The sequence below is a fragment of the Somniosus microcephalus genome, chromosome 20 (genome assembly GCF_052327205.1).
Source record: "Somniosus microcephalus isolate GS21.2 chromosome 20, FLI_Smic_1.0, whole genome shotgun sequence".
NCBI lineage: Eukaryota > Metazoa > Chordata > Chondrichthyes > Squaliformes > Somniosidae > Somniosus > Somniosus microcephalus.
Window position 1 is genome coordinate 64,505,159 of NC_141006.1, and position 11,323 is coordinate 64,516,481.

At 46.0% G+C, this 11,323-nt stretch overlaps 1 long non-coding RNA gene across 1 annotated transcript in view; it reads right to left on the reverse strand.

Moving 5' to 3' along the window:
* Positions 1-10,061, reverse strand: part of LOC147103352 (uncharacterized) — a 100,197-nt gene extending 90,136 nt beyond the window's left edge. The window contains exon 1 of the long non-coding RNA XR_015072996.1: positions 10,004-10,061. This is a non-coding gene — a long non-coding RNA (uncharacterized LOC147103352). The remainder of the gene's footprint in view (positions 1-10,003) is intronic.
* Positions 10,062-11,323: the final 1,262 nt, after the last annotated feature.

Below are 11,323 nucleotides of genomic sequence, written 5' to 3' on the forward strand. Positions count from 1 at the left end.
GTCAAAGTGGTGGGTTTTATGTACGGCCTTAAAGAAGGAGAGGGAGGTGGAAAGGCGGAGAAGTTAAGGGCGGAGGAGGGAGTCTAGGTTGAAAGGATTCGCAAATTTCATGTCTCCCCTGAAGATTTACTTCTGGCTTATTGGAGAAACCCTGGCTGGACTGAGTTTAAAATCCAGGGCTCCAGGGCCCAACAAGATGGCTACGGTCAACCTCATGGCCAAGGCCTGCAAAGTTCAGCTTTGGACTGACAAAGAAGGAATGTTCCAGAAATTAGAAGGCAGACAGGCCTTCTGCATTTATGTATGAGAAGCAAACAGTGGCATTCGGGCCTCTGATTAAAACCCATCAAGGCCGTTTGCACAGATAATCAACGGGTAATAGCTGCATTCAGACCTTCGTTAGCTGACTTCAACACTGTTTGGAAACGATCAACGGGGCATTCAAACTGGAATGGCCCCATCACAAGACCAGTTACACAAAGGAAAACACTTATGGGACGTTTAAAAACCGATTAACTGGCCATCCAGGTCGATGGGCCCAGAACGGTTTCCTTTGTATAGACTTCAACACGTCCAGGTCAGACAAAGAAAGAAGCTGATCTGGCGAGTGATAAGGGCTCCCAGAAAGGGGTATAAGTAGTCCCTCGGGAAGCCATCTCTCTCTCTCTCTCTCGCCTGGACTCTGGTGCCCTGCCTTACCATCAAGAAGATCGACGACGAAGAGCCCGTCCAAGGGAAGCAGGATACCCGCAGTTACATTTTAAATCACTGGGGTATCTCTGCTCTGGGCGGTGAAAACCCTAAAGACATCAGCAGGCAACGGGGCACGGAGCAGGCGTTCTAACATCTGAGACTGGTGAGCATAAACTTTCTGGCCCATCGCAAGACAACTTAGATAGGTGTAAAGGGTGGGAGTTAAGAGGATTGCTAAAATTGTCATTTTAGTCATTTTCCCTCGATGTGTCCGTTTCTCCTCCCCCGCTAAGTGTAATTGTTACATACATAGTGATTTTCTCTGTATAGTGTTTATTTTTCTCTATTTTTAATAAACATTGGTTTTCTTTGCACCAAACCACTGGTCTCGTTTTGTTTATATCGCTACTCGTAATAAGTCCGGTGGTCAGAACCAGAGGGGAAGCGATTCAAACTGCACGGGGCTGGAGCAGCTCAGATACGCCTGACTGGCCAGACACAAACCCCAAACCAAAACCCCCTACAGGTAGCTGAAGGCCATCTGCCAATGGTGAGGCAAGGTGGGGGGTGAGGGATGCACAGCAGACCAGAATCAGGAATAGAGAGTTCGGGGTGGAGGAGGTTACAGAGATAGGGAGGGGCGAGGTCACAAAGTGGTCTAAACATGACGATGAGAACTTTAAATTTGAGGCATTAGGAAACCGGGAGCTAATGTGGATCAGCAAGGGCAGAGGTGATGGGTGAGTGGGACTTGCTGTGGGATAGAATAGAGGTAGCAGAGTGGTGGGTGAGTGGGACTTGCTGCGGGATAGAATACAGGTAGCAGAGTGGTGGGTGAGCTGAAGTTTATGGGGGGCTAATGCGGGTGATGGAAGTAGGTGGTCTGTATGATAGAGAGGATATGGGGTCAGAAGCTCAGATTGGGGTTGAATAGGCCTCTGAGCTTGAAACAGTGGCCGGGAAGGCAGACAGAATCAGGATACGGAGTTCATGGCGGGTGTCAAAGACGACAGCTATGGGAATCCTCAAGATGAAATCAATGAGATTGCTGCTCAGCCAAGAGACTGGTTGTCGGCCAAGCAATGTGACCACGCAATGGCAGTGGAGGGGGGGTTCAGAGATTTGAGGGAGAGGTAGAGCTGGGTATCATCAGCATAATGTGAAAGCTGACTCTGATATCTGTGGATGATGTCGCCAAGAATCAATGTGCTGATGAGGAATGGGAGGGGACAGGGATAGGTCCGTGGAGGACTCTGTAGGTAATGACGCAGTGGCGGGAGCAGATGCATTGCTGGAGATGCTCTGGCTGCGATCATATCGACAAAGGTGGAACCAAGCGAGGGCAATGTCCCTGAACTGGACATAGAGGCTGTTGTGGTTGACCATGTCACAGGCTGCAGTGAGGGCGAGGAGGATGAGGAGGGATAGTGCACCACGGTCACAGTCACAGAGGATGTCGTTTGTGACTTTGATTAGGGCTGTTTCAGGGCTGTAGCAATGGCAGAAACTTGATTGGAGAGATTTATACACGGAGTTGCATGAAAGATGGGCATCGTGGAGTTAATTTTGAATCCAACGTCCTGAGATAGGATTTCTGACATGAGCATGATCTAATGTAGGCTCTTTGAAATTGAGCTGCTCTCTTCAGAGGAGAATGAAAGATGTTGTATCGGTTCTAGTGCCTTTCTTGCCTCTGTTACGAGACATCAATGCCGTTCACTTTAATTTTCATAACAATGATGTTTGAAAACCACTTTGAGAAATACAATCTAAATCATCTCGGCAGACGGGCTTACCAAAGCGATTGCTTTGAAATTGCATCTTTGAAACTATCAATAAAAATCCCCATGATGGCAATCATTGCAGACTATGCCATTTCCAAAAACAGCTCAAGTTGACATCTAGGTACTTCTCTTTTTCTAATAGAAATTCCAAATAACCTTTTAAGTAGTCCATCAAAGTGCTGAGAGATCTAAAAATCAGATCTGTCTAAAAGCACAGATGACTATTACATTCTAAACTCAATAATAGCATTTTGTAATAGCTCTTATTGTGTTTGTTTTTTTTAAATACTGTACATTGATGCAAAAACAAAATCACTGCGTGGCTGGTTAAAACTCCCAACTGGCAAAGGGTGGCAATTTCATGAACACTTCAGAGCCAGTGAAAAACCAATTGAATTGCAAACCTAAGAATTGGACAGAAGTGGTTGGGAATGGGATCATTGCTTGAGTTCATTACAACAGTGACTACACTTCAAAAGTACTTCATTGGCTGTAAAGCACGTTGGGATGTCCTGAGGTCGTGAAAGGTGCTGTATAAATGCAAATCTTTCTTTTTTCTAAGCAATGTGGTAATGGAGAAGGAGCGGTGGGGGAGTGGGGGTGGTGGGATTTGGTAAATTGGAGACAGTGCCCTCCAAGGGTGCTCTTGCACACCCCTAGTGGCTGCTCATAGAATGGCTGTATTGGCAGAAGCCCTGTGGCCCATAATTTGCGGTCAGCAGCGGAGCAAAGTTCACCGCTGGCCCCGAAGAAAGCTGCCTCTCGTGATCTCTGTGGCGAGAAGTTTTCCCTTTTCGACGTGCAACGCTCTATAGTGGGGAATCCCTACCACAATCTGCTGTGACATCAACAAGCTGTCTAGGCAGCCAATCACATTGCAGAATTCTCACAGACAGGGAAGCAGGAAATGAGAACCTGTTTTTATCCTGACTTTTTAAAAAAATGTTAGAGAGCAAAAACAAAGGTTGGGGCTCTCACATGGGGAAAAGGTAAACCTGAAATAAATATGAACAAACTTCTGTCTATGTCCTCCTGGAATCTGCTACTATCCTCCTCACTGTTCACTACATTTCCAAGTTTTGTGTCATCTGCAAACTGTGAAATTTTACTCCCTACATCCAAGTCCAGGTCATTAAAAGATATCAAAAAGAGCAGTGGTCCTAATATCAACATCTGGGGGAGGGATACCATCTGGGCTGAAAAACAACCGTTTGCCACTACTTTCTGCTTTCTGTCTCTTAGCCAATTTTGTATCATTGCAGCCACTGCCCCTTTAATCCCATGGGCTTCAATTTTGCTAATAAGTGTATTATGTGGTATTATATCAAACGCCTTTTGTAAATCCATATACACAATATCAACCGCACTACCTTCACCAACCCTCTTCACAAAGAGTGTCTGAAATGCAAAGCACTCCATTCCCCGGCACTTTGACAAGCACAAGACTTTCCACCCAAAGAAGTAAAAAGCCATTTGCTACGCTAGAACTTAGCTGGCACTAAAGAATTCCCTCCCCATCCTCCTCGACCTCCTTGCAGCCTTTGACATGTTGGACTATACCATCCTCCTCTGTTGTCCAGCTCAGTGGGACTGCCCGCTCTTGGTTCCACTCTTACCTATCTGATCATAGCCAGAGCATCTCCATCAATGGCCTCTCCTCCCACCTCGCACAGTTACCTTTGGAATCCCTCAAGGATCTATCCTTATTCTTTTGCTTTCATTCCACCCATCCACTGAAGATCTTTAACCCTACCAGTGAGAAAATGTGCTCTGGCGACACTCCGATCCCAGCAGCTGCCACTGAATTTATGTTACCTGAACCATGTGCAAAGGTTCAGGTCAATGGCGAAAAATATAAACAGGTAAAGCTCTTAAACAAACTCCACTTTCGACTCAGAAATGAGCGTATCTAGAAGTTGTGAGGGGGGAGGGAGGGGCAATGCATGAAACATGCGTCTTTGATGGGCCTGATGGTCGTTCCTTTTAATATAAACACGCGCTCTCTGCTAGTGTTAAGCTGAAGTAATGGTTTCCCTGTTAGTTGGTGCATGGTTGTTAGTAGATCAATTAAATTAAATCTCTGACAGCTGCACTGTGCATCCTGCTTAAGGCTAGTTAATAACCAAACTGATTGAGTCAGCAGGTTCCCTGTCACTGAGCATGTGGTTGTTATGGTAATGCCTATTAATGGAAGGCTAAGATGATTCCAGTGGCAGCATATTTGAAACAACAACAGAAAATGCTGGAAACACTCAGCAGGCCAGGCAGCATCCGTGGAGAGAGAAACAGAGTTAACGTTTCAGGTCTGGGACCCTTCGTCAGAACTGGAAAAAGCTGGAAATGTAACAGATATTAAGCAGGTGCGGGGGGGGCGGGTGGGTTAGGAGGGGAGGAAGGAATTGAAAGAACATACTGTGAAAATGGGAATGGCAAAATCATACAGCATGAAAAATGGGGGCAGGGATTATTATCTGAAATTGCTGAACTTGATATTGAGTCCGGCAGGCTGTAAAGTGCCTAATCGAAAGATGAGGTGCTGTTCCTCGAGCTTACGTTGAGCTTCATTGGAACAATATCGAGTTCAACAATTTCAGATAATAATCCCTGCCCCCATTTTTCATGCTGTATAATTTGGCCATTCCCATTTGCAACATTTTCACAGTATGTTCTTTCAATTCCTTCCTCCCCTCCTAACCCCGCACCCCCCCTCCCCCTGTCTCTGCACCTGCTTAATGGGCCAGAAATTGGTGAACGGGGCTTGCCGCGCGTGCAAGCCCCGTATATGCACTTACCCCGCACTACTGCCGATCAGCTCCAGGGACGCCTGGACTTGGTGTTTGAAAAAGAAGAATCCCGGGCAGCGTATGACGTCACGCCGCCCAGGAGTGCAGCCAGCGCGAAGCCAGGAGCGTGCAGTGCAAGTGAGACACGCCCCTTGAGGTCTCAGTTTCACTGGACACGCCCCCAATGTTTCTGTCAAGCTGCTAAGCATTTTTACATGCAAAGCAGCAGTTTAAATAGGTTTTTGGAAGTTTTTTGAAGATTTTGGTAACTTTTATAAACTTTTTTAAATGTTTACATTATTTTGAGTAATCTGAAGTAGTTTTAAAGAGAATTAAAGCAATTTAAAGACTTTTAAAAGCCCTAAAAGAATTTTTTAAATTCCATTTATTTATTTAGCAATGTCGTCGTCATACGTGTCTTCACACTGTTCCCTTTGGGGAACTGTATGAAGTGGTGGAAGGATTTATGGCCATGATTAACGCTCATTCCGTGACCGTAACCATCTTTGAACCAGCCATTAGGGCGGTTAGTCCTATGGCGGGAGGGTTTTACGGGCTCCCACAACCCATCTGAGGGGGGGGGGGGGGCCACCAACACCCACGGACGCAAGTATCCCGCTGGATGTCCACCCAGAATTTAAAGTTGGAGCTCCGACTCCACTTGCCGGGACTGTCTGGAGTGGGGTTCAAAACCCTACTCCTTCTGGCCCAGCGGCGGGGATGCTTACTGCTACGCAAAAGGCCCACTCCGCACAAAAGGTGACACCCATACGTTTCCTGCGCCTTTTCCCTCCCCGTGACTGCCTCCCTGCCAACGATCGGCCGACCCCCCTCCCAGCAATCTCCAAGCCCCCTCCCTGCTATTGGCAGACCCCCTCCTGGAATTTCCCCCCACCCCATAACCGTTAAATTCGGCAGGACCTCCGCCTTTTCTGTATTTCCGGTTTTCCCAGCCGCTGACAGTTGCCCCCGCTCCCTCCACGCAAATATCGGGGCCAACGTCTCTGCTTTTCAATTCTATTCCTCTAGCAATGAACCCCAGTGCTTTGTTGGCTTTTTTTTTAATGGCCTTATTAAACAGTTTAGGAGTCTCAGTCGACTCAATGCTCAATGTGTCTAAACAACTCAGAGCAACAATCAACAAAGTCAACAGGATGTTGAACTATACAGGTCGAAACTGGCAATGGGTAATTTTAGGGCTGAAATCAGGAACTTCTTCACAAAATGAGCGATTAACAGTTGGAAAGGTCTTTGAGATGGAGCCATGAAGGCAAAAATCCCGGAACAATTAGATGTTACAAAGAGGGATTTTAGGAGGTTTCTGGATGAACGGGTGAATTAAGATGGGCTGAATGGTCTTCCTCATCCATAAATACCTTGTGATCAGAGCAGGCGCAGTCTTTACATAGAATTTATAGCACAGAAACAGGCCATTCTGTCCAACTGGTCTGTGCCGGTGTTTATGCTCCACACGAGCTTCCTTCTCCCAGCCTCTTCATCTAATCCTATCAGCATACCCTTTTATTCCTTTCCCCCTCGTGTGTTTATCTAGCTTCCCCTTAAATGCATCTGTGCTGTTCACCTCAAGTTCTCCATGTGGTAGCGAGTTCCACATTCTCATCACACTCTGGGCAAAAAAGTTTTCCCCTTCAGAAAGCCTCTCTGTTCCCAACAACCCAGCCAGTTCCCTTCACAAATGAATCCTGCGACTTCTCACACAATCCAAATACACTGCCACAAATACAATAGCAAAATACTGCGGATGCTGGAAATCTGAAATAACAACAGAAAATGCTGGACATACTCAGCAGGCCAGGCAGCATCCGTGGAGAGAGAAACAGAGTTAACGTTTCAGGTCTGGGACCCTTCATCAGAACTGGAAAAAGCTGGCGATGTAACAGATAATGGGCCAGAAATTCGCGGCCAGAAGCGTGAGTACGGTCGGGGTACTCACGCATTTGGCCGTTGGAAATGCCGGCGTTCAGCAGGAACAGCGCATGCGGGGAACGCCGGCATTTCCAGACCCGAGGTCTATTCACAGCGCGTGTGACTGCACAGGCAGCGCTTGCGCAGTGAACTTTGTGGATTTCAATGATGGATTCAGTGAGGGTAAGTCCTTAGAAGTTACACTTGAACAAAGCAAGTGTAAAGTTGTTCATTGGCTGCGGAGGAAGATATATTTTATCGTGGAGCTTCTGAAATGCAATATTTTTGTTTGGGAAAGGGAGGGAAGTTATTTTAAGAAATTTTAAGTAAGTTTTAAAGTTAAAATTTTTTTTTTTTTTTTAAAAAGGGTTTTCAGAACGGTAGGTAGAAGGAGCAATTGTGGCTGTGTGAATGGAATGTGAGAATGAGTTATGTATGTATGTCCACATATATTCCTTTACGTATATGTATGTATGTTTTATATTCCTTTACTAATGTGTATGAATGTATGTTTTTAATTATGATTTTCCAATAAGTTACTTTCTCTGAAAGTCATAATTAAATAATACATTCATACACATAAGTAAAGGAATATATACATAACACGCAAAGGAATATATACAGACATACATACTTTCAGAAGCTCCACGATAATAAATATCTTCCTCCGCAGCCTCTGGAGCAACTGTACCCATGCTTTTTTCATGTGTAAGTTGTAATGACTTGACCTCACTGAAAGCATTAATGAAAGCGGCGAATTATACTGCGCACGCGCTGCCTGTGCAGTCGCACGCGTTCTGCCTCTGAACCCCTTCGTTCAGAGGACAGGAAATGCCGGTTTTCCCCACATGCACTGTGCATGCTGAAAACCGGCATTTCATCTGGCCAGATGCGTAAGTACCCTGACCGTACTCGCGCATTTGGAAGGGAATTACTGGGCCAACATTTTACATGTCAATAAAATGAAAAATTTAACAATTGCACGACTTGCCCCCTCGCATCTGCGACTGAGGGTCCAAGGAGGAAAGTGGCACATTCGCGGTGGGTTGGGGGGTCGGCATTCAGATTTTTAAGAACTTAATTCACCCCCCCCACCCCACTCGCACCCGTCCTCTGGGGGTGGGGGGTTTTGGGGAGGGGGTTTAAAATTCCCCCTGTTCTGTTCAACTTGCATAGAACCTTGGTTAGACCACACTTGGAGTACTGTGCACAGTTCTGGTCTCCATATTATAAAAATGGATATAGAGGCACTGGAGAAGGTGCATAAAATCTACCTACTTGCAAGTTCCCCGGTGTCTGCCTATAGCTGGACTCTGGTTCTGTATGTTTCCCACGGTGTCTGTCTCCAGACCCATGTGTTGGCAGCATTCTACGCAACAATCTGTCTCAATTGGGATACTCTTTCCTCTCTGCCCTCTCCTTACCTATCTCATTTAAATGATTTGCTATTGCTTCCGGAATGTTCCTCACAAGTAAGATTCCCACCAGGTATTTCGTTTTGTATAAATATTGCGTAAAAGACAATTCTGTAACAACAACAGCTTGCATTTGTATAGTGCCTTTAATGTAGTAAAATGTCCCAAGGCACTTCACGGGAGTGTTATCAAACAAAACTTGATACCGAGCCACAGGAGGCGGCATTAGGGCAGCTAACCAAAAGCCTGGTCAAAGAGGTAGGTTTTAAGGAGTGCCTTAAAGGAGGAGAGAGCGGTAGAGAGGCGGAGAGGTTTAGAGAGTGAATTCCACAGCATAGGGCCTAGGTAACAGAAAGCACGGCCACCAGTGGTGGAGCAATTAAAATCGGGGATGCGGAAGAAACCAGATTAGAGGAGAGCAGAGATCTCGGAGGGTTGTAGGGCTGGGAGGATGTTACAGAGATAGGGAGGGGCAAGGCCATGGAGGGATTTGAAAACAAGGATGAGGCTTTGCCAACATTCTTAAGCGATTGTGCACCCCATGACTTTTTTAAGAAAAGACTTGCATTTATATGGTGCCTTTCACGACCTCCCAAAGTCAATGAAGTATTTTTGAAGCATGGCCACTGTTGTAATGTAGGAAACGTGGCAGCCAATTTGTGCACAGCAAGCTCCCACAAACAGCAACATGATAATGACCAGATAATCTGTTTTAGTGATGTTGATCGAAGGATAAATATCGGCCAGGACACCGGGGAGAACTCCCCTGCTCTTCTTTGAAATAGTGCGGTGGGATCTTTTGTGTCTACCTGAGAGGGCAGACGGGGCCTCAGTTTAACGTCTCATCCGAAAGACGGCACCTCCGACAGCGCAGCACTCCCTCAGTATTGCACTAGGAGTGCCAGCCTAGATATTTGTGCTCAAGTCCCTGGAGTGGGACTCTGAACCCACAACCTTCTGACTCAGAGGCGAGAGTGCTACCCACTGAGCCACAGCTGAATTGCTAGAGAAACAAGAAAATCTTCCAAAAATTAAGGCGCTTATGAATGATCATGAATTTTTGACCATCCTTTTAATTTTGTGAAGTGTTATAAGCTCACCCAAGTGGATCCTTTTGGTTAAATGCAACTATTACAATCCATGCGCTGTTTTGTACTGTCTCAGTTATTTGTTCTTTTTATATTCCTTGTGCATACGAGCAGCTTTCAGGGCTGTCAACAGCAGGGAAGTATTAGCAGTGAGATTTATGATCAGCAAAACTGACACCAGATTGCGAGCCTATTCAAACATGTGGAGCTGTGTTTATTTTTCTGAGTGTCATACATCAAAATGCCATACCTTTTTATACCGAAATGAGCGACAGTCATTTGCAGTGAGCGAGATTTGAAAGGCCTGCACTTACCCTTTGAGAATCTGACAGAAAATCATTTTCGTCTTCCATTGTTCAACCAAACTCGCAAAGCCAGCAGATTCTGAAGGCCTCCCTGTGACATCATAGGTCAAAGGCTAGATATCAGAGAGTCCTGTACCAACCCTGAATTCTACATTTTTTTCCCCCCTATCACTAAGCTATTCTTAATAACATAATAAAAAGCAATAAGTAGGTTTAATTTTAATGTTATTTTTGACTTAAGACGCAAATGTTACAAAGTTGAAGGAAGGCCTTTGAGGTAAACTACTAGTCAACTCTCACTCATTGGTAGTGAAACCAGCTCGTTCTTTTGGTTTGAAAATCATCAACGGTCTTGCCATTTCTCACGCTGAAAAACGGCTCCAGCTTTCTAAATGGATCCGCAGTCACTTGCTCTCTTTTTGATCGCAAATCGCGCTCCTGACATTTCTTCATTGACGGCAGATTTGCCTCCAGGCAACAAGCCTTTGATTATTGCAGACACTGGAGTGTATATTCTGATTGGCAAAGCTTAAAACTGAATGCTTAGTGTGTTGGTAGTGCAGCCCCCATTTTAACCCTGCTGGCACAGTGGGAATGGTCTGTGCGTGCGCGCACACGCACGCGGGGGTGTTTAAAATGGCCGCCGGGCGCTTGCCGCAGCATATGTAACCCCTGCAATTTTAACTCCAGGGTGCTCAGGAACCAGACACAGGCCTGCGGAGGGACCTCCTAAATATTTAATTCGGACTCCAACGGCATTTTAACACTGAGGTGCATGAATCACGCACGGTCCCAGAAAGATCACTGCCGGTAGAGTCCCTAGTAAGTTGTTTTGTTAAAAAAAAATGTTTTAACGTTTCTGACATAAGAAAACTACTCGGCACTTGGTCTGAGTATTAAACAAGGCTTTAATCAACTGTATTTCAACATGGCGATCTAGTTGTGTCCTTCACTAGTTCCTGTTAAAGAATGTCCTGAGCAAGCTGGGCCCATGCCCGAGTATTTATACTCTCCCTGGACAGCGCCACCAGCAGGCCGCCCAGTATTATTACATAAGTCATTTTCACATGAATGACAAGATTCATGTCAGTTCCCTTGTGGGCCAAGAGGATCAGGCATGCCCCTCCTGGCCCCTCAAAGGAAATTTGGGCCTTCTCCATCTTGAGCTCCCCCCCACCCCCCTCACTTCTCCCGACTGTGATCATGTCAGACACTCCACCCCCTCAACCTTGCCAGGAACCGTGCCCTTGGGTCCTTGGTTGCGATCTGCAGCCGCACGTTTTCTGTTCCCGCGCACCGGCCTCCACGACGTCCCCGCTTGTTTCGGGC